The sequence below is a fragment of the Hyperolius riggenbachi genome, chromosome 4, assembly GCF_040937935.1.
Source record: "Hyperolius riggenbachi isolate aHypRig1 chromosome 4, aHypRig1.pri, whole genome shotgun sequence".
Lineage (NCBI taxonomy): Eukaryota > Metazoa > Chordata > Amphibia > Anura > Hyperoliidae > Hyperolius > Hyperolius riggenbachi.
The window spans coordinates 185,844,553-185,871,772 of NC_090649.1; the positions used below are offsets into that span (position 1 = coordinate 185,844,553).

General features: G+C 41.8%; 1 long non-coding RNA gene across 2 annotated transcripts in view; it reads left to right on the forward strand.

Moving 5' to 3' along the window:
* The window catches only part of LOC137570607 (uncharacterized), a 781,848-nt gene extending 762,016 nt beyond the window's left edge, over window positions 1-19,832 (forward strand). Inside the window, exon 7 of one of the 2 annotated variants that reach the window (XR_011031108.1) lies at window positions 19,726-19,832. This is a non-coding gene — a long non-coding RNA (uncharacterized lncRNA). Of the gene's footprint in view, window positions 1-8,266; window positions 8,430-19,725 lie in introns of those variants that run through there. The other variant, XR_011031107.1, reaches the window with a different exon arrangement.
* The last annotated feature ends 7,388 nt before the right edge of the window (window positions 19,833-27,220 follow it).

The window sequence follows — 27,220 nt, forward strand, 5'->3', positions numbered from 1 at the left end:
CATCAAGCCAGGACCCGGGTAACCGACATTACGCGGCTGACTGCAGAGTGGGGAACGGAGGCTCGGACTTCAGGATAGTCGCAGGAACGATGTAAGGTGAGTGAGGCCGCTTGCTGGAGGATTTTTTTAATGATTTGTGCAAGGAGGGGGCTGCCTGATGGGGGGGACATCTGGCTATCAATAATGGGGGGCGGGGGGTAGGATATGCCTGATGGGGGGACAACTGGCTATCAATAATGGGGGGCGGGGGGTAGGATATGCCTGATGGGGGGACAACTGGCTATCAATAATGGGGGCGGGGGGTAGGATATGTAAAAGGGGGGTACATATTTACTGGGGGGCATCTGATTAACTAAGGGGAGGAGGGATTTAATAATTTGGCACATCTGGGCACCTAAGGGGGCCATAACCAAATACTAGGGGCACATTTGGCTATAATGGGGGGGGCAGCGCTAATCCTGGGGACACATCTGGCTATAAAGAGGGGCACTATTCCTGGGGTGCATCTGTCAATCTTTTCTGGGGGTGGCAAATACAGGGTACACATCTGGCTATGCTGGGGGGGCTGATATTGGGGACACATTTGGCTATACTGGGGGGGAGGGGGGTGATACTGGGAACACATCTGGATATCTATACTGGGGCGACTTTAACTGGTGGACCAGTTTTATGTCAATAGCACTTTTTATTTTTAAACAGAAATTGGTCAAAATTGAGAAATAATGCATTTTTCCCCCCACTTTTTCCATTTCACTTGGTACCAAATACCCGCCAATTAAAGCTTAGTTTGTCTTGAAAAAAACGATATATAGATCATTTAAGTGGCACGAGTACAGATTGTTATTGCTGATTAAAAAGGGACACAGCTGAAGCGTCAAAACTGCTCTGGTTCATTAGGGGAAAACAAGGTCTGGATGCGAAGTGGTTAAAGTTGGCTCAGTCGCTGTGAGCAGGCCGACATGCTGCTACAAACTAACTACTCTCATGAGGCAATTGAGCATCAGGCAATCAAACCATGAATCAAAGAACTTGTTTAAAGAGAAACTCCGACCATGAATTGAACTTTATCCCAATCAGTAGCTGATACCCACTTTTACATGAAAAATATAATGATTTTCACAAACAGACCATCAGGGGGCGCTGTATGACTGATTTTGTGCTGAAACCCCTCCCACAAGAGGCTCTGGTACCGTACGGTACTCTGGGCAAACTGCCACAATGTAACAATGACACACACAGGAAATGGCTGTTTATAGCTGTCTGTTAAAGCCAGAACAGCTACATAATCTGCCCACAGTAACAATGTCACCATGTAATACATGTCAGAATGTGAATCTGGGAGAGGAAAGATTTTACAATGAGCAAACTCTGACTAAATCATGTATACATAATTATTGTAAAAATTAAGCACCTTTTTATATTAAATTATTTTCACTGGAGTTCCTCTTTAAGCTGCTAGAGAAGCCAAGAGCAGACAGTAGCAGCTGATAAGGTGAAAATAATGTTTGCACAGACCAGGTTTTATACCACATGCCATTGACAGCACAGCACTGTGTTTGCAGACATGAGGTGGTCGATACCATCTGAAAAATGGCTGAATAAGACAACTTACATCCTTATGCTGGGAATACACGGTTCGTTTTTGCCTTCGTTTAAACCTTCGTTTCGATTGTGCCTTTTGTCCTTTTCGATCCCGAAATAATCAGTCATACGGTTAATATCACCACCCACGGTTTAGTTTTTTTTTCCGATTCTGATGGTTTCGTTTTTCCAATGATCGAAGGCTGCAAAGAAACGAAACGAAAATCCCTTTTTACAGGGACGGACTAGCAAAAACGAATGTATAATCGATCTGAACAGCCATCAAGCCTACCAATGGCTCGATTAGATGGATAAAGAGAGATAATATCAAACATGTTCGATCACTAGTCGTTCGTTTTTGGGGTCTATTAATCGAAACTATAATGAGATTATGACTATTTTCACATACGTTTTCAACACTCGATTCGTTTACCGAACGAATCGAAGGTTTAAACGAAGGCAAAAACGAACCGTGTATTCCCAGCATTAGGTACCGTTTATCCCTTCTCTGCGTGTGCAGCCACTTTGCACTGAACTCTTTCCTTGCCTGCACAACATTTGCACCCTTCTGCATAGAGCTTCTGCACTTAACTCTTTTATCTTGAGACTCAGACCTTATACAGTATTCTGTCTCTGCATGGCTGTTCAGCTCTTGACCCTCTCTGCAGAAACTTAATGGATAAATAAATAGACAACACATTTGATACATGATAAAATACATATTTTACATGCAATATTCCTGACCCAATTGTTGAAAATACTGTAAGTACAAATATGTTGTATGCAGTTTGGGTACATTGAATGGGAAGTAAATGACTAGGTTCTACTTCTTTTGTCTTTTTCGCTGTTTTCTTGCAAAGACTAATGAAAGTTAACATTTCCCACTGTAAGAATAGGGTCTGCCCATAATGTATTCATTTGTTGTCTGCAATCCTTGACAGAACAGTTAATCTGATCCATTTGCACAGGTTACTGCTGTTTAAACTGTGGGCAGACTGCCGAATAATACGTCATTGTGTCTGGGCGACCACTGCTTCATTTTCCTGTGTGCTGCTGATCTCTCCTGTCACTAGTACAATACACTTGTTAAATCACCATTCAACAATGGACAATGGGGCTATGTATCAAAGATAGGTTCAGAGCTCCAAACATGGTGGCAAATGAGTCATGAACTTTGTGTCAGCATATTAATCTGGTTAAGCTAATGTGGTTAGTGGCTGTTTAATTTAGCTCAGGCAAGTGTCATAGAGCACATAGTTTGTCATATGGTCATACGATATGGAAGGTTTTTTTAAAAAAATTCTGAACAAAACATGAAACATCGTGCAGTAATGCAGCACTGGTGAATGTGCAGGTGCTAAATTGGTGGAGAGGAAATATGCAAACACATTAACACTGGTGCTATTAAACAAAGGGATTTTCACTTTGTCCATTTCACGTCAAATACTCAATCAAGCTCAAGGAAATAAAAAAACACATACAATTTAATGAAGCTGATTGGATATTTAAAGTAAAAACAGACAAAGTATAAACTGGTCCCTTTATAGTGTCAATTCCTTTTATTATGACAACAGACTCTTTTATTTCAATTTCCAGTGGTGCCACAAGCAAGTAATACAAGCAACAGTTGTAGAGAAATCTACACAAGTGTTTTTTTTTCAGTGCTGGATTTTTTATTTCATGCAGTAAGTTTGTGCATGCATGTGCGGCAATTTCTGGAGGTTTTTGTTTGTAGGTACCGCTGTCTGTTCCATGGGGCCCTCCATATGTCATTGTTAGAGTTAAGGAAGAGTTAAACAGAAGGGTACAGACAAAATTGCTACACGAAAAAGTCTCTACAGAGTCAATTTTATTAGTGAAGTAAGTTGTGTTCCAAATTCTTTAGCTGATAGGCAGGGAGATGGAAAAAAGGGTGGGGGTAGAGAATTAAGTGAAAAGTGATAAGCAATGACTTTGGATTGTGGGATAAGAGAGAAGAGAAATAGGACTGCTTTGCAGGTTAGAGTGCAGTCTGAACGTCATTAATCACAACCTTATTGCGCATCTCGAAACATCCCCACCTTTTCACTGTAGAGAAGCTTGGATATCAGCTGAAGTTATTTGTGGCTTTTTATTTGCATCCTGAATAATTCTCCTGGCAATTCTTGCTGAAAGTTTTGTTGGTCTACCTGGCCGTGGCTTGGTGTCAACAGAACCCCTCAATTTCCACTTCTTTACAAGGGACACTGTTGGTTGGCACTCTCAACTTTTTGGATCTTTTTATATAATTTTCCTGTTTAATAAAATGGAACGACCTTCTTTGTCGGGTCATTTAACAGTTCTTTTGCTATCCCCATGGCTGAACTGGTGACTGTCAAGAGCCCAAACTCTCTCTGATTTTTTACACACAGACCTGTAACGATCGGTGTAACACAGAGAGGATCTGATTACCGGTGATCTGCAGTATCACTGAGAATGCAGATATATACCCGATTATTGATGATCTGCAGTATCACGATAATCAGATATATCTCTAACCTCTGGACACCTGAGTGATATGAGTGTTTGGTGCAACTGTATACTTTGAGGAGAGCACCCGCGTAGAGGGTGCTGGGCAGTACGAGATACTGCTCAGAGAACAGGTTCCTTCCACTGGTCGGAAGCTCCCCAAGGGGCGGAGCCAGGCTGAGAGTGGGAAGGATGAGAGAGTGAGTGACACCAAAGGTGAAGTGTCACTGACAGGACTGGGAACTATCTCCCAACAGGGAAGATAGTTCTCGAGGTCGGACAGGCCAGGTCGTCAACACACAGAGAGATAAAGCACAGAGACAGGAGACAGAAGCGGCATCCTAAGACTAGCAGAGTTTGGCAACAGAGTATCAGATATAGCGAAGTACCTAATCAGAGATCAGAGGAGTAGTCAGGAAAGCAGAAGGTCATAACAAATAATCAACAATGCCTAGACTTGGGCGTGAGCTCCAGATCATCAACATCCCGGAACTGGTCCAGTTAATAACACAGATGGTAACAGGATTCCTAGACTAAGGTGCGAGCTCCTTGGTCATCAGCACCCTGGAAACGGGTCCAGATAACAACACAGACAACAACAGGACTCCTAGACTAAGGTGTGAGCTCCTTGGTCATCAACACCCTGGAAACTGATCCAGATAACAACACAGATACTGACAGAAGGTCTGAGTGCTACCACGCAGTGATCGCAACGCCAGACACCAGAGAAATGACCAACACCCAGTATATATACCTCAGCGCTCCCCAGCGCCAGCCCTAAGTGCTGAACCAATGAAAACCACTGGAATTGTCAGCTGACCGGCTTGGTCAGCTGACGCCCTTCTGACTGTCATAAAGGCTCTGCCTCTCCACGCGCGCGCACGTCCTCCTGAACCTGTGTGGACTATCAGTCCCAGCCACACCAGACATGTGTTGTACTGTTTCTGCTGTGTTGGATGCGGAACCAGCCGCACTGCTGTCCAAGCATGCGGCGGTTCCTCCGCGTTCAGCAGTACTGTCAGAACTATGCCTATGCGTGCCAACATCCGCGTCTGATGCGGAATCCGCCGCCCTGTTCACAAAGCATGCGGCGGTTTCCTCGCGTTCTGTCATGCCAGTGGATGCAGACCCACGCGCGCAACCTGCCGCGTTGGACGCGGAATCAGCCGCCTTGCTCTGAGTACACATGGCGGCTTTTAAACGTTTTCTCACAAGACCGCTGCAATAACAAGCAAACAAGTCACAGGTGTGAATTATTACCCTCAACCTGGATGTATATTATCAGGCCAAAACTTCAAGGGTATTCAATCCGGGCAGCATGGTGGCTAGCGCTCTCGCCTTGCACACGGTTTGAATCTCAGCCAGGGCAACATCTGCAATAAGTTTGTAGGTTCTGCCCGTGTCTGTGTGGGTTTCCTCCAAGCACTCCAGTTTCCACCCATATCTGAAAAACATACAGTTAAGTTAATTGACTTCCCACTAAATTGACCTTAGAGTATGATACATACAGTACACAATACATACATATACATATGACTATGGTAGGGATTAGATTGTGAGCCCCTCTGTGGGACAGTTAGGTGACATGGAAATGTACTCTTTACAGCACTGCGTAAGATGTCGGTGCTATACAAATAAAATAATAATATTAATAATTATCAGTTGATCAAGGCCATTGGGTTGCTACCACTTGTCATTGTGATGTAAGAAAAACAGTTGTGTGATAATAAGTGGCTTTGCCCAACCACTAACTGTGAATGAAAGATAACTATTTTTAAGCGTAATCAATCGTATTCTCTAAAAACAAAAAGAAAAAGAAAGAAATTAATTGTGGGGAGGGGGGGGGGGGGGGTGAGGGGGGCGCGTGAATATTTCACAAGTTCTACCAGGATATGTAAGCTTATGATCACCACTGTAATACCTTAGGATTGAAATGCTAGCCCTTTACACACTCTTGGGAGTTCTGGTTCACCCTGAGCTTGCTGGGCAATCTGTAACTCTGGGATTGAAAGAGGAACACTGTATATGCTTGCATTAGCACACATTTATCCCATATTTAGTTCATCATAAACTCATACATGGGTAAAGGTGGACTTTAATTATATTTATACAAATTAGTGACATGGAAATATATGGGATACAAATTTGAAAAGCATTTTCTATAGGAAACACATCCTCAATCCACAAGCATGGCTTTGCACTATTGGTTTGCATTAGTGTAACAGAGTGTCCCTCCGGGTATGGAAGCTTCTGTAGCCTGTTTTTTCTTTCAAGAGAATAATGCATACTTTGGAAACTAAATATATGAGCTTAATGTAGTCATTAATATACAATTCTATTGAAAATGATACACAGTTGACCAAAATCCAGTATATCACCCATCGGGCTTGATTCATTAAGACAAATAGCATGCCTTATCAAAGTTAACACGCCTTATCAAAGTTAACACACCTTATCAGAGTAGCATAGCGAGCGCTACGAACTTATGCCTGCTAACTGGCAATGGAGAGAGCTCCACTCATCCTGCCCTGAGCCCCTCCGGGTTCGTTTGCTACTCTGATAAGGCATGTTAACTTTGATAAGGCATGCTATTTGTCTTAGTGAATCAAGTCCATTATGCCAACTGAAGTAAATATATATAATAAACATTTAATCCCAATTTTTAGCCACGTATATCTTTGGAACAACCCATTGTTTTGAAATGTGTTTTGACAATTTGTTTATTAAAGCTAACCCCCTGCTGTTTTTCATGTTAGATTTCTGTTGATCATATCTGCTGATAGGTTTCCTTACAAGCTAAACACCCCAAAAATATTAACCTCCTTAGCGGTATGCCCGACACTGTGTCGGGCATACCGCCCTCTGGCCCCAGGAGTCCCCCATAATTAAATAATGTTCTAACATGGCTGTAAAACCTTTAGCTAGCACTAGGCTAGCTAGTAAAGGTGTCCAGCACCACTGGATCCCCTGTGATCCCCCCGATAACCCTGTTTATACATTACCCAGCCTGGATCCAGCGATCTCACAGCCTCCATGCACAGCTCCGGTCTCTCTATGGGGAGGATCGGCGACATCATGACGTCATGTGTGATCCTCCCCATAGTAAAAATCGGAGCTGTGCGGGGAGGCTGCGCCGACCGATGGATCCAGGGGCTGGATCAGGGAATCGGGGGGTGCCGGACACCTTTACTAGCTAGCCTAGTGCTAGCTACAGGTTTTACAGCCATGTGAGAAAATTATTTTATTATGGGGCAAAAAGTAACAAAACCTCCTGAGTGGCATAACGCTCAGGAGGTTAAAAAAGAAATCATTATAACGATTGGCTGAAGGCCTGGGTACTGGAAAGCCAAAACTGCTCTTTTATTCCACACCGCTTGCAGTATTGTTGTTCAACAGTGTGAATGCTCAGGCCAGATTACCTATTCATGTGTTTCTTCCTTTCCTCCAAGACTAGAGGTGCCTATTAACGGTACAATCACTCGAAGCTCAACTGGCTGAGCCAATCATTGCCATTGATTGGAAATTATTGTTTGGGCCCACAAAAGAGAAGGAAAGCACAATCGATCCAATTGTACCCAGTGGACTCGATACAAAAAGCGGATCAGACAGAATGATTTGTAGATTGATCGTTTGTTGTCAATCATACAGTCAATTGGACAGGAACTTGTACTGTTAATGTGCTCCTTTAAGTTGATTCTCAACCTGGTCATTCATTCACCACTTGCATGTATTGGAAGATTTATGGAACAGAGGATCGGTTTGGGCTTTCTAGTGCTAAGATATTCTCCTACCTAATTATTTTACTGTTTAATACACTGGTACGTCACATAGTCCTGATTAGGAACATCATCTTTGTTACAAGCATGAAGCATGTCCATTTCTTGTTGTGAAAATGCAGACCATCCCTTGAATGTCATCCCCAACCTCTGTACTAGTAATGAGGACAAAGTTTGAAGATATTGGATACCTCTTAACTCCCATGCAACTAATGCAATCTTAGCCAGTTAAGCAGGTTAACAAGCATTTTGTGATATAATTTTCAATGCTTTATTTGCAGTCATCATAATTATACCTTTAAATATGTGCATATTTTAATGTATGTTTCAAGAAATAACAGAAATACACAGTAAGGATAAATAGTCAGGGTGACAAAATGTACTCTAAACAGAATTTCTATTTAAACCTTCCGTATTTCCAGACTTGCCATTGGAACTTGAATGCATGTTTGACCGTCCTCCCTCAAGTTCAGATTCTGCCCTCGGCCTGTTCCATTAATATGTAGCTGTGCACTTGAAGATGAAGTTTCAATTTCAATAGAAGAAGAGCAAGATGGAAACTTAAGCTGAACAGGGATAATAAATAATGACAACAGATGTTTGTAAACCTTGTGCTCCCATGTTCAGTGTTTTCATGTGTTGTCTTGTCTTGATGTGCTGACAGCCTCCCTTCACCTGGGACGAGTGATATCTTATCAAAGCCTAAACAGCTCCCCTTCACAACAGGCAGATAATAGTGCCTTTCAATTTATCATAGTGGAAGCCTGAGAGAACCATGGGAACGACTGGTCAGGTGACAGCATGATAGACAGCTTGACAGCACTTAAAGCATCATGGGAAATGGCTGTCAGCTGCTTTCTAGAGCAGCCAGGGAGATAACCTTCAGCGTGACAGGAAAAACAAAAATCTGAATATTTGTGTAGAGGTTTATAGCTTATTCACAGCTCTCACAAATTATCCTGTCCCCACTAAAGGGTCTTTTGGAAAACTGATCTGAATACTATAAATAGGACAGCATTTTTAGATCCCTGTTAAGAGAAAATTAGTGTTATTTTATTTTTAAGTTAATTGTTTTTGTTTATCCTAGATAGAGCTGCGTCAGATACCACCCAAAGGTTAACACTGGGTATCTACAAAAAGCAGAATATTTACCACTCGGATTCTAATAATCCAAATTATGCGGTATAATGCCACTGTAAGAGTACCCCATTTTAATGGTATGCAGTCTGAAGCTGCCTTTCCCTAGCAGCTATACCTCAGTGTTGTCCCTGGGCTTATAGACAAAATGCTAAAGCCCCACTGAGTGGTGAGGAGCCGGGGCAGACAGACTTAATGTAGCTCGCATAGAAATATAAAGGCTCGTACACACGACAGATGAAACTCGGCCAAGGCGGATAACGACCACCCCTGACAAAAATCACATGTACGGCAGCCCCAATGCCCCCCGACTACTCAGCCAGCGATCTGTCCTGATGGTAGCCGAGTGAAAGAAGATAGCATTGTTCTCCTCACTTACCCCACCCCCTGCACGACATCACTCCTGCACCGCTTTCATTGCCCACCTGCATAGAAAAGGAAAAACAGCCATGGGTCTGCAATGTGGCCTAGGTGATCGGGTCCTCCTGATCCCTGTTGGGTGACATTGAAAGTGTGTATGGACCTTAACTCTCACAGAAATCCCTTATCTAGCATGCAAAGCTATTGTATAGAATGGGTGTCGCTTTTCTTATCTGTTGAAAAGGCAGAAGCCTTGGCCTTTTATAATTAAGGTGGCCAGTATGAGCTTTGGTTAACTCTGGAGGTCAATATGGCATCTATACTATATAGCAGTGGCTTGATAGTGTACTCTGCCTCTGACACAGGAGAACACGGTTCAAATCTCGGTTGTTCCTGTTCAGTAAACCAGCACCAATTCAGTAAGGAGACTTTGGGCTAGACTCCCTAACACTGTTAGTGACAATAGAGTGCGCCCTAGTGGCTGGCTGGCTGCAGCTCTGGAGCTTTGAGTACACAAGGAGAAAAACACAATATAAATGTTATATGTCTTATCTTGTCTTGTCTTATAGGCAGAACCACTGTAACTACTCTGTTCACACTTCTTTGAGGATTTCTGGTCTCCTCTAGTATTTTTTGCTTGCTGATAGCTTAACTCCTTCCCGATGGCCTAACGCCGATAGGCGTCAGGAAGGTGGCAGCCCTAGGACTGCCTCCTGGGGCAGGGTTTTGCAGGGGATCGCTTGTACCGATGCACACACATCCCCGCTTGAAAGACAGAGCTCCACTCCGTAATCAGTCTACCACCGGCGATCACTGCTAGGAGACAGTTAGAGGGCAAACCGCTGTCTATTTACATTGTACAGTGTCACAATCTACTGCAGCGCTGTAATGGGGACAGCCGTGTCACTCGGTTGTCCCCTGGAGAGGCTCACAGAGCAATGACTGTCATTGGCTGTCGGGGGGAGAGAGGGAGTGGGGAAACAAAAATTAATATAAAATTTAGGATTTTATTGAAAAAAACTAAATCGAAATAAATTAATACAAAAATAAACAATGCAGCAGCAATCAGAGTCCACCAACAGAATACTCTGTGTGTTCTTAGTGTTATGGCTCTGCAGCGAGCTGATAAAGCTGCAGAGCACTAATTAGTAAAAAATAGCCTTGTCACTAAGGGGGTGTAAGCCTATGGTCCTGAACTGGTTAAATGCATTTTATTGTAAAGGTGTGGAAATATCACCTAGGAGATAAGTGAATTAAATAAGTGCCATAGAGAGGCATTGGCTCCATCCAATTCACTTTTTCACATAAGTGTTCTCCTAGGAGATAATTTTTCATCTTCTGTTTAACCACTTCGGTCTATCTGGATGGATATATCCGTCCAGATAGCCTGCACAGCTGCTGCGGGGCCACGCGTGCTCCTGCCGCCTTTCGCTGCCCCTGAGATCAATGAATGGAAATACAGATCCCACCCATTGATCTACGTCCCCCTAAGAAAAACCGACGGCTTTCTCTGGAAAGCCGCGATTTTTCTGTGTCCCACATCACCCCTTCTGTTTTTGTAAGCAAGAGCTCTAGTTTGCAGGATGAAAAATCAAAAACTCACTGTGGCCATCTTGTGGCCAAATAGTAAAACTACAGCTACATAATTATTTTTTTTTAAATATACACAATCAATTTCATTTAAAATCGCCTGTTTACCTCCCCACTCTGAAAAAACCCAAATAATATTTTTAATTTAAAAAAATAAAAAAAATTACAATTAAAAAACCCAACATAAATAGTTACCTAAGGGTCTGAACTTTTTTAATATGCAAATCAAGCAAGTATATTACTATACTTTTTAAATGATAAGCTTGTAAATAGTGATGGACGCAAATTGAAAAAATGCACCTTTTTTTCCAAATAAAATATTGGCGTCATACATTGAGATAGGGACATAATTTAAATTGTGTAATAACCGGGACAAATGGGCAAATAAAATACGTGGGTTTTAATTATGGTAGCATGTATTATTTTAAAGCTGTAATGGCTGAAACCTGAGAAATAATGATTTTGTTTCCATTTTTTTCTTAATATTCCCGTTAAAATGCATTTAGAAAAAAATATTTTTTTGCAAAATGTACCACCTAAAGGAAGCCTAATTGGTGGTGGAAAAAACAAGATACAGAGTAATTAATTGTGGTAAGTAGTGATAAAGTTATTGGCAAATGAATGGGAGGTGAACGTTGCTCGGATGCATAAGGGGAAACGACACTGTAGGCTGAAGTGGTTAAAATAATTTTAGCACTCTGAAATCTAAAAAGCAAAAAATCTAAAAAAGTAGGTAAAAAAAAGTACTGTCAAAAGTATTATGAGTATTTTCTTGCATGCTGGTGGCTTAAAAGGTATTTTATTCATAATGTGAAAATAACACCTGAGAGAAAACTTAGGAGAAAATTAAATTGGGTCAGGCCCATTTCTTAAGCAAAAGATTCAATAAAAAATGAAGTACTGTTTACAATGAAGTAGAAACGCCATGGCTCGCATTCTACCCAAAAATTTCACACCTATTATAGTGCAGGGAAGAGCATAGCATTGGGATGCTGAGGGAATCTTTCTGCCGGACAACTTGTAGATGGACATACATCAAGGGCGCCTACTACTCCAACTGGATCAAAGCAATGTAGGAATCTATCAAGAAGATACAAAGCTAATTGAGGTACAAAGCACTCTTCCATATGGACAATGTTGCTCTGTTTTGATTGCAATGATAAATAATTTGTGATTCAAATTGCTGTATCTTCCCACCTATCTACCTAACCTGATCCCAGGTGATTTCAACAATTTCCCTATGTGAAAGATCAGTAGTAAGAAAAAAATATTTATGTGCAACGATAATATAGTTCCTATAGCTCCAGAGTATTAAGAAAGTCAAGAGAAATATTTTTCAAAGATACAAGAATATTGGAGCCCTGACAGTCTAAAGCCTGGCACAGACATGCAATTTTGATTGGCCAATTTTACCACTTCTATGTAGTATGAGAACTTACCTATGATTAACTGTTCATAGTACAACAACAACAACAACAACAACAAATAACATTTGTAGATGTAGATAGTGTATAATACCTGTTGGCCCTCATGTTACATGGAGGTGGTAAAATTGGTCGGTGATTAGCCAATGAAAATGGGATGTGTGTATGTACCGTAAGTGTTTTGAGGTTAGGGGAGATAATGTGTAGAAATAAAAAATAATCTGTGTGTGTGTGTTTGTGTTCTTCAAACTTAGGGCTAAGACTTATTGATCTGGTCTAATATACAGCTGGAAATAGAAAATCTCAAACAATGTCTTACAATAATCCATACACAAAGGGACTATACCACAAACGTAAAGTATTTTAAAGGGCACTGTTTGGTCCACACGAAAAACATGCTCCTGTGTCCTTGTACCATGTATGAATGTAGTTAAAGCTAATTATGCATTTAATATTAACCAAAACATGGAAAAGGGTGATAAATAATAACTGTCCACTGACATTCTTTTCCAAGTATCAAAAGATACTTGGAAATAGCTTTATGAAATATATGAATGGTTCTGGTTTGACCAACAAACCCAATGCCAAATTATCCAAATCGTTAGAGAGCCTCCTGTTCCATCCAACTCACCACACTCTCACACTGCCCCCTACCTACAAAACATTTTCAAAAATTAGATCCAAGAGGTAAAACTCCAAATTGTACAAAGAGGCTGAGAGGGGACAATATATGGAGAGCTATGGAAGAGACTATTAGGAGTTTGAACTGGCTCCTCTGGGTAATTCTCAGCCAATGGCAGGATTGGTGGAGGGGTGGATTATGCAGACTTTAGTGTTCAGTAGGGATTGAAGAGGAACAAGTAGGTATTTTGGTAGACCACAGAGTAGAACATTACAACAGTTGAGAAAGACTATCATTAAGGCATGCACAAAAAAGTTAGCAGACTTTTTTATGAGGAATAGGGTTTTCGGGATATATATTGTTGAGCTGGAAGTGCTGGAAGAGCTCAGAGTTGATTACCCCTAGAATGCAGGCATTAAAAGTTGGGTTTATTGGGGTTTACTCTACATTTATAGTCACTTTAAGTAGGAATGAACAAATTCTGTTTACTGTTATTAAATGTGAGGAACTGGTAAGCTATTAATGCAGAAATAGCAGATAGCCATGGAATTTGGCTTTTTTTGTTGCCCTCCAAAGGCCAGTACAAATGAGCAGAATTTTTCCCCATTGATTTCAAGGGTGTTAATATTCAGTACTTTCTACATCCAGAAAATGTTAACCTGTGTAGCTAATCTACCCCACTGAACAAGAATATTTGAGCAAAACTAATTTAATGGGGAAAGGGGTTTGAAACTTTGGGGGGATTGGCTACATCTCGTCCCCGGGCTTCTCATTGATATGAAAACGTATGCAATTATTGAAACTCACATCACCTGGGTCATGTTTGTGTTGCTGCAGTAACACGTGATATGTTACCATAGTAATGTGTACATGACCCTGGTAATGGGAGTTGCACTAATTGTATAACATGCACTACTCCTCTGCTGTTTGTATAGGTAACATTACTGTGTACTACCTGTGCATGGCAAATTGTCTAAGAGTTAGTACATCAGGCCCTACGAAAATAAAAACCTTTGGTTCCTCCATGGAATCGGACCTTCTTTAAATGAGGATCCTGTTTCCATCTGTGCACTGTTCAGTCAAAGTGAATAGATGTATTCTGTAAATTAGAGTTATCGTCATCATCAATAACTACATAACAGAGCTACTGTATACATGTCAGATGGACGATTTATGATCAGTGACCTTATCAGCAGAATAGATGTCTTGGGCATGAATAAGTGTCAAATAACAAATGATGAAAGATACCACTCATGTTTGGTTTCCTAATTTCCTCTGGCTGTAAAATGCAATAAAATAAGGAAACCGTTGACAGTCACAGGATATTTATGTAAAATAAGAGCTTCAGAAATTAATGTATGTACAGTTTGTTCTTCATGAGCTATAGAAACTCATACATTTTGTGTCTACAGACAGTAAACTGTTATCTTTATATTTATCTAATATCTTATATTTATCTAATGCTGTTAATAGTCTTAAGGCGTGTACACACGCCTGATTCATTCAAACTACGAGTGGTCAGACCCGCCCACGGGGTGGCCGATCTGCCGACAGTTTCCCCGTGTGTACAGTCTGTCGGCAGGCTGATTAGGCTGGTTTGGACTGATCCGCTGAGCAGATCAGTCAAAACCATTCTTATCAGCCCGCCGACTATCATACACACACGGAAACTGTCCACAGAACAGCCGCCCCGCCTTTCAGACCCATCGTTTGAATGAATCAGGCGGGTGTACGCACCTTTATTCTATATTCCCTTTGAACTCATTTGCTTACAAGTGGCCAGGTCACTACATGAAGTCCTGTTTGTCTTGCATCATTCTTCAGAGACTGCTTAGTGCTTGGTCAGCTATATGAGTAAACTACATGGAGCCAGGTGACTGGGAGATCAGACGGTGAGGCCATATGATTTGCAGGCCAGAGACCACACAAAGAGGATGTTTGTTAAACAGGGTGACACTGGATGCATGCTGGGTAGGAATGGTGACACTGGGTGCTTGCTGGGTGGGGAGAGTGACACTGGCTGCTGCTGGATGGTGAGGGAGACACTGGGTGCTTTCAGGGTGGGGATGGAGACACTGGGAGTTGCTAGGTGGGGATAGTGACTCTGGGTGCTGCTGGGTGGGGAGGGAGACACTGGGTGCTGCTGGGTGGGGGATAGTGACACTGGGTGCATACTGGGTGGGCAGGGTGACACTGGGTGCATGCTGGGTGGGAATTGTGACACTGGGTGCTTGCTTGGTGGGGAGAGTGACACTGGCTGCTGCTGGGTGGTGAGGGTGACACTGGGTTCTTGCTAGGTGGTGATAAGGGGGGTTACACTGGGTGCTTGCAGGGTGGGGATGGAGACACTGGGTGCTGCTGGGTGGGGAGGAAGACACTGGGTGCTGCTCGGTGGTGATAGTGACACTGGGTGCATACTGGGTGGGCAGGGTGACACTGGGTGCATACTGGGTGGGCAGGGTGACACTGGGTGCTTGCTGGGTGGGGAGAGTGACACTGGGTGCTTGCAGGGTGAGGATCGCGACAATGGGTGCTTGCAGTGTGGGGATGGAGACACTGGGTGCTGCTGGGTGAGGAGGGAGGCACTGGGTGCTGCTGGGTGGGGATAGTGATACTGAGTGCATGGTGGGTGGGCAGGGTGACACTGGGTGCTTGCAGGGTGGGGAGAGTGACACTGGGTGCTTGATGGGTGGGGAGGGTGAGTGACACTGGCTGCTGGTGTTAGGATGCAGTTTGGGGCTGCTGTTTACCAGTTCTTTCTTTCGTGCAGCCTGGCATCCACCTCTGGCAGTTCCCACATCATGTTGACGTCATGTGGGCTTCATTGAGAGTGGGCTTAGCAGCTACAATGATAATGTGTCCGCTGTACAGGAAACAGGAAGCTGCCGCCAGTGGCCTGCTGAGGGAGGATTTTAGATCTTTGTGTGGCTTGCTCCATGTTTGCAGCCATCCTCACCACCAGCTGCACACACAGGCTGAGTGAGGCTCAGGCTGTGCAGGAGCGGGGTGGTTGGCTGGCTGCAAAGCGAAGTGGTGCTAATGGGAGTGGGCATCGGTATTCCATTTAAATTTTCAGACCATCCCTAGTGGGGACCAAAATTATCTCCCTCTATTGACCTGATCACTACAATGTATCCAAAGAGAATCTCTGTCACCTCAGTTCACTGCTACAGTGTTCATTAACCACTTTACCCCCGCCCGTACGGATTTCTCCGTCCCTTTTTCCATCCTTTAACGGAAAAATTCGTACTTTCCGCGCTCCCGCCGCTGCCCGCGCTCCCGCTCGTAAACACGCCGCCCGCCGCTAGTAAACACACCGCCGCCCGCTCGCCCGGAGATCAATGAACGGGAAAATCCATTACCGTTCGTTGATCTAAGCCGCGCAATGATCCGCTGCTCTCCGATGGGCAGCGCGCTCATTGTGAAAAAAAAAACACTCACAGCCTCCTAGTACTTCCTGCGAGCGTCCGGAAGGACGCTCGCAGGTCGCATTAAACAAAAAGTTACTGTTGCCATCTGGTGGCCAAATAGTAAAACTACACCCTAAGCATTTTTTACATAGAAATAAATTAGTGTTACACAAAAAAATTAACTCATTACCTCCCACACTCCCCATTTATTTTCTTTTGTAATTAAAAAAAAAATTAAAAAATTTACAATTAAAAAAAATACATAAATAGTTACCTTAGGGACTGAACTTTTTAAATATTTATGTCAAGAGGGTATAACACTGTTACTTTATAAACTATGGGCTTGTAATTAGGGATGGACGCAAAACTTAAAAAAATGCACCTTTATTTCCAAATAAAATATTGGCGCCAAACATTGTGATAGGAACATAATTTAAATGGTTTTATAACCGGGACAAAAGGGCAAATAAATTTCATGGATTTTAATTAAAGTAGCATAGATTATTAAAAAACTATAATGGCCGAAAACTGAAAAATAATTATTTTTTTCCCACATTTTTCCTATTTTCCCATTAAAACACATTTAGAATAAAATAATTCTTGGCATAATGTCCCACCTAAAGAAAGCCTAATTGGTGGCGGAAAAAACAAGATATAGTTCATTTCATTGTGATAAGTAATGATAAAGTTATAGACGAATGAATGGAAGGAGCGCTGAAAGGTGAAAATTGCTCTGGTGCTCAGGGGGTAAAACCCCTCAGTGGTGAAGTGGTTAAACCAAATTACATTTCCAACAAGCTTGATAAACCTATCAATCAATAACACATTTGTTGAGGCAATAGATCATTGACATATTGATTGAGATTGAATCAGCTAGCACCGATTTTCACAGACATTTTCACTGACACTCTCAATGATGGTCCCTACCTGTTTTAAACGTGCAACTATTATACCACTTCGTAAAAAAAGAAATCTTGCATGTGTAAATGATTACAGACCAGTTACGCTGGCATCATTGGTCATAAAAGTCTTTGAAAGACTGATAATGACTTATCTGAAATACTTAACATAATAGGTCTTCAGTTGATGCTATGAACGTGTGTCTGCACTATATTCTGTAGCATCTGGAGTCCCCTTTGCCAGGATTTTATTTGTGGACTTCAGTTCTGCATTCAGCAGTATAATACCATCACTATTGCAGTACACAGCCAGCTCTCCCAACTAGCTATACCCCAACCTATCTGCATATGGAAAACCAATTTCTTGAGAGATAGGAGACAGCATATTAGGCTGGGGAAACACATCACAAACTCTCTGGCAGCCAGTACTGGAGCCCCTAAGGGCTGTGTGCCCTCCTGGTTTATTCAGTGGGAATAAGTGTCATTAACGATATTCTGCCATTTCCCACCTGCTGGTGGCAGTTTTGACTTGGACTGCTCTGAACTTCTTCCAGCAGGGGGTCTGTATTCTGTTTCTGGCAGCTCTGAACTTCCACCATCCACCAGCAGATGGCCTGACTTGCAGTTCTCTGTTTGGCCTGTAGATGGCTCCAGGTGAACTGTTAATACGATTATTCACCACCAGCTGCACCCTGTGTTTGCCAATCACATTGATTATTTAAGGACTGCCCTACCTCCTGTTAGTTGCCAGCACTTTGGTACTTGCAGACCTGAGTTTCTGGACATTTCCTCTACCTGTTCCCTGATCTGAACATGTTCCTAGTTTTTATCTGTATCTGAACTTGGTAACCTGTTGCAGAACCTGCTATCTTGCATTTACTGTGCTTTGTGCCTACTCACTTGTACTGAACATGTATCTGATTAATCTGTGACTCTTAGCTTGTCCTGACTCCCAGTCCTGACTCGGCTATATCCTGTTCCTTGATACAGTGCATGATTGCATATATCTGTGTGTTGTAAATATTTGTATATATCTCTTGCACATTGCCTTGCAAATAGCTATATAGATAATCAGTGTGTTTGGTTGAATGTATGTACAGTACACTGCATGGTCCTGGTTTGTTGGTAATTTTCCTTGCTGAAAGTGTGGCCTACCACAGAAAGTAATGGTACCATTTTATACTGCAATCATTGTCACATCATGCATAACTGCCTTGTTTGGCTCATGCTTCAAATGAGAGAAGGTGAGACTGCTGTTCATTATCTGATCTGCACAATCATTGGCTGTAGCTTACCTTCCATGCAGGACCTTTATGCTAGCAAGTGCAGAAAGATAATAACCAAGTTTGCTTGTGACTACTCTCCCCCTGCTCACTCCAATATCCAACTTCTGCCTTTAGGAGTGAAATTCTAGTCGATTATAACAAAAACATCCAGGCACAGGAACAGTTTCCTACCCCAGGCAGCAGCCTTGCTTAGTGCAGAGCCACACTAACTATTCATCCAGCAGCACAAACTGCAATTCCGAAACTGCTTGGACCTGAAAGCATTACAGCACAGAAGTAGAACTGAAAAATAAATGCTCAAATCATGTTTTCCATTATCTTTACTCCTACACTGTCCTTGATTTGTAATATCTATACTGTCTGCCCTTGTATCATACAGTCTGTGTCCGTTAAGCAACAACCAAGTCAAATTCCTTGTAAGTGCAAATGTATTTGTCCAAATAAAATGTTTCTGATTCTGAATCAGTCCAAAAATGGCCAACTTTAGCTTTCTGGAAAGATTTAAAATATTGTTTTTCTATTTCTCACTTATTCCTTAATATACTATTATTAAACTGGGTGGTATCAGAGAGAAAATATAAAGCAACTTGCTAGTGTACATATACTAATTTAGCATATATTATACTGATTCAGCCAATCAAGATTTTTAGCACTGATGTCTTCTGCACAGAAATGTACGTATATTGAAGGAAATATTTATGTATGTTTTTACTCAAGTGCAGTGTCAAAATAATTGTCATTTGTACTAGTGAGCTTTGTGGAGCATGACTCAGATGATTAAAGATTATTTACTACATTTCTATTGTGTCACTTGGATCATCTTTACTTCCACATCTGTGGCCAGACGATAGGCGCTAAAGCTCAATCGGATTTTCCCATTTCCATCAGTCATAGCATTGTAAACTCTTCAGTTCTGTGAAGAATCTCCTCTAAACAAATAAATGTATCCAGAGTAATCCTCTTTAAATAAGTGGAAAGCATTTAATCTCATGATTCTGTAAATCTAGAAGAGCAATCTAATTACTTGCTTACTTTTTTCTATTATCTAAATCTGTTTGTACCAGGTTGTTGGTTGTCATTTTTTTTTTTTACTTAAGGTAGTATGAAGCTTATGCTACAGCCTTAACAAACATTATTTCATTTTAATTTACAGCATATTACTGGACCAACTCGTGATAACTTGGCAAAAGTGGATTGTAGAAAAGGATTGGAATCACCATCCACTGTGCAGTTCATGGTGTCATGTCCTCCCTGGTGAGTCAGCTGAAGTAAGTAGTTTATTCCCCACCCCTTCTATTATTCTGGGTGTGGCCTAATGACTTCTAAAATTATAATGTGTGTCTAATCTGTTTACCGAATGGAAAATATCAGAGAGACAATCATAAACAGTTAAAAATGTCCTTTGTATTAGTCTATTCATATTGTATTTTAAGACCATGGACCTTACTAGCTAGCCATTGTGCCCCTCCCCCCCCCCCAAAAAAAAAAGAAAGAAAAAAAAGCCTATACTAATAAATCACTATATTAACTCCATTGGTGACTATCTCACTGTGATCATCTCTTCACAATGGCATCTGTCAAGATATGGGATATGTAAGGCATTAAGGGAACTCTTAGTTCTTGAAGGTGATGTGTTGGAACCAGAAGAAGTTGACAAGCATAAGAATCGGAGTAACCCAGACGAGGGCTAAAGTGTGATACTAGACAACTGGGTAGGGGCTGGTTAACACTGAGGGGGATAGTGCTGTGCTTGCTAATTGCCATGTTGTACAGTGTTCCCAGTATACATTGTATAACACCTACCAAAAGTGATCCAAGGAAGGACAACCAGTAAACTGATACATTTTGAAAGTGAAGGAAATCCCGCCTGGTCTGATTCTACAGAAGGACTGCTACAGCACAGATGCACAAACTCCTAAAAGACATGCCTAATTCTCACACTAGCCCACCCCTATCTAAACCTAACACTAACCTACCCCCCGCCTTCTTCTAACACCATCCACCCTTTTCAGTAACAATCCGGATGTGAAGCTAAAAAAATTGGCCTTCAGGGATGAAGGAAGCAGCAAGATGGCTAGGGCCGGTTCTAGTAACAATGGGGCCCCAAGACAAAATAAACCCAGGGGCCCCCTGACAGACACCCCCTTACCTCGACTATAGAGCAGCATTAGAGACCCTTCGTTGCAGCCATATTTCCCCACGGGTCCCTGAGCCAGCTGCGCCCCCTCCCCACTCACCCCCCAACTTAACTGTTCTCCCCAGGGCCCCTGCAATGTCTTTGACAGTAGCAACTCGCCTGTTCCGATGGACATGCTCCTCTGTGGTGCCCACCGAGACAGGTGAGATTCACTTTCAAAGATGTGGCAGGGGAACAGAGTTAAGTTGGTGGACACCTTGGGGGCCCAATAGGCTTTGGGGCCCTGGGGCAATTGCCCCCTTTGCCTCTATGGTAGCGCCGGGCCTGAAGATGGCATTTGTAGCAGAGAGCAGAGTTGCAGCAACGTGTTGCAGGGGGAAGAGCCACGAACAGTCGGCTATTCAATGGAGATCGGGCGCTCAAAGTCCAAGATACAAAGGTAGCACAGCCGGCTGTATTACTGACCGGAGCTGCAGCCTGTAGCAGAGGCAGCTAGCAGCTGGCAGCCGCTGCTGATCTTGGAGCTGGCCTGCAGAGGAGAGTTGTACTACAGGAAAAACCACAGAGCTAACATCAGCTGGCTGTCGCTGCAGAGCACAGCTGCACTATGGCTGTCACTGCAGAGATGAGCTGCACTACCGTCACACTACCAGTGCAAGAACTGGCAGCTGCTGCTAATATTGGAGCTAGAGGAGAGCCGTGCTACTGGCACTCTCCTTTGCCCAAATTACTCCTCTGGCACCACCATATCCACTAATTAGATGTCTCAAACCCATTTTACCTGATCAAAGTGTCCATGCTGCTTCATCCCTGTCTACTGTCAAAAGCACCTCTGTTTGCAGCTGGATGTGGAAGTTAGATGTGTATGTGATCTCTGCACTGCCTTAGGGGGTTTGCTCCAGTAAAGGAAATTGTACATCACATTACATCACATTATATCAAGATATGTTCATCAGGAATTCTGGATTAATACAGAAGCAGGAAAACATTTACCTATTGTGATTAATTATAACTATCATTTTTTTCATTATTTTTTTTTGGCATAATGTCCTTAGTTATTGCGCCACAGACATTCATGTAGACTGATTTGCTATCTCATATAAAGGTGAGATATGCATCATGTCCCCTGACCTACAAACCTACAAACTCTTGTGTGCCTAGAATACGTTTTTGTGTTTCTTTGCATTTAAATGTTCTCATGTTTGCAAATGGCAGAAAGCACGGCTTCAGTGCATAATTTCAGGGGTCATATGCTTTTTCTCCTAAGTTTTCTCCTAGGCTATATTTCACACCTTGTTGTCAATAAAATGCATTTTAATCTAAACCACCAGCAAGTGAGAAAAAACTCAAAACAATTTTGATAGTATTGTTCTGCCTACTTTTTATTACTTTTTCCAATCGCAAAGTGCTGAAAAGTTATTTTAAGCAGCAGATGAAAAATGATCTCCTAGGAGAAAACGCAGGAGAAAAGGTTAATTGCATAAGGACAAATCATGAGTTAAGACAGATAAAGCAAGATAGGAAGAATTCATAACATACGTTTTGTGAATCAATGCCTATGTTCCATGTAACTGTAATGTAAGTGAACAAAGGGTTAGGCTACAACTAGGCTGTGGTGTGCAGAATGTTACTGGGTGTATATATTGCACATATACATTTGAACATCCTGAATCCAAGTTTATATGGTATCTGAGTGATGAGGAACCTTAATGAATTCCCAAAAATTGCATTTGTAATGTAAAACTTAAGCAATGAACAGAATAATCCTAAAGAGACTAGGACGAAGCTTAAAAAGCTGGTTGTAGAAATACACAGCCAACGTCATCAGGCTCTGGTTTAACAATCACTTACCAGAGAATGCAGGGAAAGCAAATCATTTTAGTAATAATTCCAACCAACAAGTTTCACAATTGCTGATATCACACTGGTGGAATCCTTTAAATCAGTCTGCGAGTGACAATAGCCAGGGGCTGAGATTGTAACAACCATGAAAGGATAAATCGTTTTAGGAGAGAAACATTTATGAGCCTTGGGAAATATTTACAGCCTAGGGGACTCACACTTGCAATATATCCTCATTAGTGACACAGTCACAGATGGCATCTTGACAGTTTACAGACTACAAGTTAATTACATTTTATAAATTGTGTCAATGAAAGCTAATGATCCAAAACTGAGAGTCAACTGTCAGCTTTGCACAGGGCAAGATGCTAAATGTGACTCCCCAAAGAGTGAAGTGTATATACAAATGGCAGAGAGTATATATCTGCTCATAGGTGAAGTACGGTACATTTTATGCTACCATTCATGCTGAGTTTATGAGGCTTTCGTTATTGTTCATTCAAATAGCATCCCCATCTTCCATAGTATTGTACTATTGTATTCCAAGAACTTATCCATAAATATAGATTTATATGAAAAGACAGGGATAATTCACATAAAATGTAGGCATACAGCATACCCTATGAGAAGCACACACAGATTATTAATAATCTGATACAAATAAAAACAGGTGGAATCTATGCAAATAGGAAAATGATCAGAATAGTGAATATAGTAAGGGCTAAATTAGAAAACTCCTTAAACCTGGTACACGTCTTCTCTTTTGTTTGTCCAATCATTGTCCAATTTTACCACTCCCATGCAATAAGAGAGCTTACCTGCACAATCTCTTCATATAATTCAAAATCTGTTGGCCTTCATGCTATATGGAGGTGGTAAAATTGGTCAGTGAGTGGCCAATCAAAATTGCATGTGTGTATGCACCCTAAGTCATAAAAAATAAGTTAAACTGTATTTAATCCATAAACAAGTATGCACTACATGTGTAATATGCAAAAAAATACATGTGTGACCACACCTGTGCAATAAGTTACATAACTACAAAAACAGCACCCGCATTGTGGCTGTCCACTTGTGCACATAACCACACAACCAGTTATTCTCACTGCTTTCCCTGTTCTCCCTTTGGTGACCCTTACGGCTTGGGGGTCCATTTGCCATAGGTCATATATCAAGCATGGCCATCATGATCTCCCCATCCAAATGAGACCACAAAAACACCTCCCAAAAAGTTATGCCCGTGTATAACATATACAATACACATTTTTTTTAATATAAATAGAGGAAAATATGCCTTCACAAAGTATCTAACATACATCTGTCATCTTTTTTAGAGGTATATAAATGCAGTGTGAAGAAATTTTCTCTGAAACAAAAAGAAAAAAATAAGGCTGCTTTCACAGTGGGACGTTACAGGCGCACGTTAGAGCAGCCTGTAACACAGCCCAACTCACAGTAATGAAAAATCAATGGGCTGTTCACAGTGCCCACGTTGCGTTACAGTGTAATGCTGCACGTTCAATGAAAGTGCACCATGCTGTGCGTTATACGCAGTTTTAGCCGCGTTAGACTGTTTGCACATGCTCAGTATTGTTGTTTTATTGTTTTTTGTGTGCAGTAGAGGAGGAGGGGAGAGTCCGCTATTTTGCCTTGCCACATGGCTAATTAATATTCACTACACTGCAATGCCGGCCCGGTTCTCTTCCTGCTAGCAATGATTCATATGAATTATTCTCTGCCTGCTAGCAATGATTCATATGAATCATTCTCTGCCTGCTAGCAATGATTCATATGAGTCATTGCCGTTTCTCTGCCTGCTAGCAATGATTCATATGCATGCGCCGTTTTCGTTAGCGTCCACCTTTAGCACCACCAAGAGTTGCATTAGGGGAACGTTATGCGACCTTAACATCCCCTGCAACGCAACGTCCAAGTGTGAAAGAGCCCTAAAAGTAGTAAATACATTTTTAAAAAGTATTACCTGACCCCACATTTTGGACACCATACAAGTGGAACAAAAATGACATTGAACACTTGTATACCTTGTACTGATACATGTATTGTGTCTTGAGATAATCAGCAGGACAATGGGTAGCACTTTTTCCTTGCAGCACCAGGTCTCAGGTCCAAATCAGTAGTTCTGCGCCTGCGCAGTACACTCCGGACAACGTGGACTTGATTGACAGCGGTGCAGTAGAGGACGACCTGGCAAGGTCGGCCTCTTCACCGGAGGGGACTGGGAGCCAGAGTCTGAGAGCGGAGCTGGGGCGTGGGACATAGCGGCTGCCAGAGCTGGAGGAAGCCCCGGGTAAGTAGAGCTTTTTTTTTTTAATTGCCTGGATTTTCCCTTTATGTATATACCGATTATGTTCTAGCACCAAGTCTAATAAGGTTAGATTAATAAAGTCACCAAGGCTTATACAAGTTCAAAACCAATTCCAGGTACAGCCCCCCTTTGTACTTGGTGAAATAAAGATTCCGATTTGGATTCTGAAGTCCAACCTTGCTTTCTTTGCTCATATCCACACTAAGAACTTACTCTTAAATTAAGTGTGTTAAACTATTTTTCTTTATGGAATAAGTGTCACTCTGCTGTGATTGCATTGTATTTTATCATTTCACCCTGCACTAGATTCAGTCCACCGGTTATCCTGGGACATTAATACAGGTGGTGTTATCTGTCAGTTTGTTGTAGATGTTTATGCCCCATTCCTTGCACAGATTTCCTGCTACTGTATTAGATAATGTTTTTCATTCTGTTTTTCACTTCCTTTCTTCATATTTTACATTGCACATGGAACTATGCATAGTGAGCAGCACGGTGGCATAGTGTATAGCTCTCTCACATTACAGCGCTGGGCCCCCAGTTCGAATCCCAGCCAGGTCACTATCTGCATGGAGATTGTATGTTCTCATCGTGTCTGTGTGGGTTTCCTCTGGGTACTCTGGTTTCCTCCCAAATCCCAAAAACACACAGATAAGTAAGACTATGACTAGACTACGATACATACACTGCACGATACATACATACGTATGACTATGGTAGGGATTAGATTGTGAGCCCCTCTGAAGGACAGTTAAGTGACAAGACAATATACCCTGTGCTGGGTAAGATGTTGGCGCTATATAAACACTAATAATAGTAGCTAACTTTTTGTCTTACATGCTCACACAAATAGACACATAGGCATTCCTTTAGATTAACCATAGATCTTCTTGTGTATACTCCATAAATGCATGTTGTGCAAATGGGATGCAAATATATGACTGCACCAGGGCTCCTGGACCTAAGTGGGCCACATGAGACCCTTCTCCAGTCACTGTATTAGCTCTTACCAAACCATTCCTTTTCCTCTGCTTACACCTCTCACACACTGGCTGCCCTTGGAAACCTGTTCTTGGTTATCCGTGTCATTTAAATATCATACAGGATAACATTAGCACTGAGGGCTGGGGCCCATAGCAGTATAGCTAGCTATGCCGCTGTCTAAGTGTTACCTATAGGATATGTAAGTGCTGGATATGTAAGAATGAGAATATATAATGGCAATGAATCAGCCATGTTTCACTGATATCTGGAATCTCATTTGACATGTCGAGTTTCGTTTCTTCCCCTTACAATTACAATGCTGAAAACAGATTAAAAAAAAAGGATCAAAATGTGGAGCATTTGTAATAGATTGTTGTGTGTCTGTGGCACTTTGTTTGTGAATTGTATTTGCTAGTCTTGTCTGGGATATTACGCGCCTTATCTCAGCTGTTACAAGAATTTTCTATATCAGGAAGCAAATCAAGAGTTTTAGCTTCAAATAAATCGCTTCTGTAAATGGATTGATATTTTCTCTCCCCAAGCAATTCTTGTACTTTAAAACACATGAGAGACTTTTCTTTTGTTTGTTAGTGGCCTCCTTGTATAATACTAATGCACTGCATTAGAGGATTCCAAAGCAATGAACAATGTCCCCTGGAGGCTGGACTGCTTGTAAAGAAAGAGGATCTGAGTATCAGCTGGACTCCTTTTACCTGCACAGAAACACACATTATCAAGGGCTTGTGCAGAAATGAATGAATGGAGCCATATTCCCTAACGTGCTTATATTAGCCTGCTCTCCTTGCTGCAATGTGAAGGCTCTGGTTAATTTCATTGAGTTATTTTGTTTATTTGTTAACCTTCACTACCGCATCTGAAATTATAGGGTAAGGACTATTTCCAAATACAAACTTATACTTATAAGTGTCCTGCTCTGAACAGCCTACAGTAAAAGAATAGTACATATCCAGCACCATCCCCCCACCCCTTCCTAAACCAGCTTTATGCTGTGGAAAATGTCCCCGTTGCTAGCAATCTATATTGCAGCACTATCCCTGGCCAGAACACTATGTGCATGGAATATGTATGTTCTCTCCATGTTTATGTAGGTTTCATCAGGGTACTCTGACTTCTTCTCACATCCCACAAACATTGACATACCTCCAACCTGACCCATGACTCACCCATGATAATATGGATATAACATTATGACTATTGTAGAGCCGTTATATTGTGAGCCCCTCCGTAGGAGAGTTAATGTTGCAACTTCTTCATCATACCCTGTAAAGCACAGCTGAAAATGTTCCAGCACTATATTAATATTATTATATAGCATTTATATAGCGCCGACATCTTACG